The sequence below is a fragment of the Rutidosis leptorrhynchoides genome, chromosome 11 (assembly GCF_046630445.1).
Source record: "Rutidosis leptorrhynchoides isolate AG116_Rl617_1_P2 chromosome 11, CSIRO_AGI_Rlap_v1, whole genome shotgun sequence".
Taxonomy (NCBI): Eukaryota; Viridiplantae; Streptophyta; class Magnoliopsida; order Asterales; family Asteraceae; genus Rutidosis; species Rutidosis leptorrhynchoides.
Window position 1 is genome coordinate 61,155,427 of NC_092343.1, and position 3,254 is coordinate 61,158,680.

Consider the following 3,254-nt stretch of genomic DNA (forward strand, 5'->3'; position numbering starts at 1 on the left):
AACGTCGGTAAAAACTGGCATGCCCTAGAAAACTCCTAACTCCTCTAACATTGGTGGGATGTGGAAGTTTAACAATTACATCTACTTTAGCTCTATCCACTTCAATTCCTTCCTTTGAGATTTTATGTCCAAGAACGATGCCTTCTTTAACCATGAAATGGCATTTCTCCCAATTAAGAACTAGATTTGATTGTTCGCATCTAATAAGCATTCGTTCAAGATTAACTAGACATGATTCAAATGTATTACCGAAGACTGAAAAGTCATCCATGAAAACTTCCATGCATTCTTCTATCATGTCGTGAAAAATCGCCATCATACACCTTTGAAAGGTTGCAGGGGCGTTGTAAAGTCCAAATGGCATGCGTTTGTAAGCAAAAGTACCATAAGGGCACGTGAATGTGGTTTTCTCTTGATCTTCGGGTGCTATTGGAATTTGAAAATATCCGGAAAAACCATCAAGAAAATAATAGTAACTATTTCCGGCTAATCTTTCCAACATTTGATCAATAAAAGGTAAGGGAAAGTGATCTTTTCTGGTGGCGTCATTTAATTTTCTATAATCAATACATACACGCCATCCTGTTACAGTCCTAGTAGGAATAAGCTCATTTTTTTCATTTGTAATGACAGTCATGCCACCCTTCTTAGGCACGCATTGAACTGGGCTTACCCATGGACTATCAGAAATTGGATAAATTAAACCTGCATCTAGCAGTTTAATTATTTCTTTTTTAACAACATCTTGCATATTCGGATTTAGTCTTCGTTGGCGTTGCACATACGTTTTATGACCTTCTTCCATAAGGATTTTATGTGTGCAATACGAAGGACTTATTCCTTTAATATCATGAATCTTCCATGCAATGGCTGGTTTATGAGCTTTCAACACAGAAATGAGTTGTGATTTCTCATTTTCAGTAAGAGAAGACGATATTATTACAGGTAATTCAGATTCACCATGTAAATAAGCGTATTCCAAATGGTTTGGAAGTGGCTTTAATTCTAATGTCGGTGGTTCTTCTATCGATGATTTATATCGATATCTGTCTTCTTCTTTTAGCATTTGAATTTCTTCTGTTGTTGGTTCATATCCATTAGCTATTAGTGTAGCTAACATTTCAGCTTCATCAATTGGTTCATTACCTTCTCCTAAAGAACATTCTCACGTTCCTTGTAATTCTGCAAATTCTTCTAACAATTCTGCATGTGAATCTATAGTTTGAATATAATAACATGTATCATCTGCAGATTGCGGTTGTTGCATTGCTCTATCAACTGAAAAGGTAACACTCTCATCCTCTATACTTAGGGTCAGTTTCTTACCAAACACGTCTATCATTGCTTTAGCCGTGTTTAAGAATGGTCTTCCTAATATGAGAGGAACTTGAGAATCTTCTTCCATGTCCAGAACAACAAAATCTACTGGAAATACTAAAGTACCAACTTTAACTAGCATGTTCTCCATTATCCCTCTAGGATATTTTATTGATCGATCGACTAGTTGTATACTTATTCTGGTTGGTTTCAATTCTCCAGGGTCTAGTTTAGTGTATAGTGAATACGGCATTAAATTTATACTAGCACCTAAGTCTGCCAATGCTTCTATTGAACTAAGACTACCCAGAAAACATGGAATTGTGAAACTTCCTGGATCAGATAGTTTTTCTGGTATCTTATTCAACAGCACTGCTGAACAATTAGCATTTATAGTAACAACCGAGAGTTCTTCCATTTTCTTTCTATTCGTGATCAGATCTTTCAAGAATTTAGCATATCTAGGCATTCCTGAAATCACATCAATGAAAGGAAGATTTACATTTATCTGTTTAAACATATCCAAGAATTTGGATTGCTCGGCTTCAAGTTTTTCTTTCTTCATTTTACTCGGGTAAGGAAGTGGTGGTTGGTATGGTTTAACATAAGGTTTAACCTTAACTGTGTTATCTTCATTAATCTTTTCAACTACCGGTTCTTTTTCCTTATCTTGATCAGGTTGTGGTTCTTGTGGAGTAGGAATAGCTTCATCAGAAGTTACAGGTATTTCAGGTGGTTTAAGTGTTGTACCACTTCTTGTGGTAATGGCTTTAGCTGTTTTATTCCGGGGGTTAGCATTTATATCACTAGGTAAACTTCCCGATTTTCTTTCACCTATTAACCTTGCTAGGTTACTTACTTCTTGTTCCAAGTTTTGAATAGAAGCTTGTTGATTTCTAAATGCTTGAGCATTTTGTTCATTAGTTTGTTTTTTAGATGTGAAAAACTGCGTTTGAGTTTCAACTAGCTTCGTCGTCATATCATCTAAATTCGGCTTTTTATCATCGGTTTGTGGTGGTTTGTTTTGAAAATTAGGTCTTTGCTGATTGTAAGTATTATTGGATACTTGTTGATTGCTAGGACCTTGTTGGTTGTTGTATGGAATATTTCGATTATAATTCTGGTTTTGATTGTAGATCGGTCTTGGCGGTTGATAATTATTCTGATAATTATTTCCAGGCCTTTGGTTTATGTATGAAATATTCTCTCTTTGTTCCATTGTTAATTCAATACTGAGACAATCTTTTGTCAAATGTGGTCCTCCACACTGCTCACAACTAATTCGTATTGAGTGGATATCTTTAGTCATCTTTTCCATTCATCTCTCGACAGCATCTATCTTTGCGGAAATGGAATCTAAGTCATGGCTAGAATCGGCTCTAGCTGCTTTAGATGATCTAACGATATCTTTTTCTTGGTGCCACTCATGTGAGTGGGAAGCAGTGTTATCAATAATTTTGTAAGCATCAGTTTCGATTTTCTTCATAATGGAACCACCAGCTGCAATATCTATGTCTCACCAGCTGCAATATCTATGTCTTTCCTTGTAGTGATGTCGCATCCTTGGTAGAATATTTGTACTATTTGACAGGTATCTAAACCATGTTGCGGACATCCTCTTAATAACTTTTCAAATCTTGTCCACGCCTCATATAGAGTTTCATTTGGCTTCTGTGTGAACGTAACAATTTCTCCTTGAAGTCTTACGGCTTTAGATGCCGGAAAGAATTGTTTAAAAAAATTTTCAACTAAAACGTCCCATGTATCGATCGCCCCTTCAGGTAACGATTCCAACCAATCTTTGGCTTCTCCCTTTAAAGTCCAGGGAAATAACATGAGATATATCTGTTCATTCTCTACTTCTCGGATTTTAAATAGAGTGCAGATCCTATTAAAGGTACGAAGATGTTCATTTGGATCTTCCTTCGGCGCACCAC

The 3,254-nt window shown here is 36.2% G+C and overlaps 1 non-coding gene across 1 annotated transcript; it reads left to right on the top strand.

The window, feature by feature from the left end:
• The first annotated feature begins 2,914 nt into the window (after positions 1-2,914).
• Positions 2,915-3,021, top strand: LOC139879184 (small nucleolar RNA R71). The gene has a single exon (XR_011770036.1). It is a non-coding gene; the product is annotated as a small nucleolar RNA R71 (small nucleolar RNA).
• The last annotated feature ends 233 nt before the right edge of the window (positions 3,022-3,254 follow it).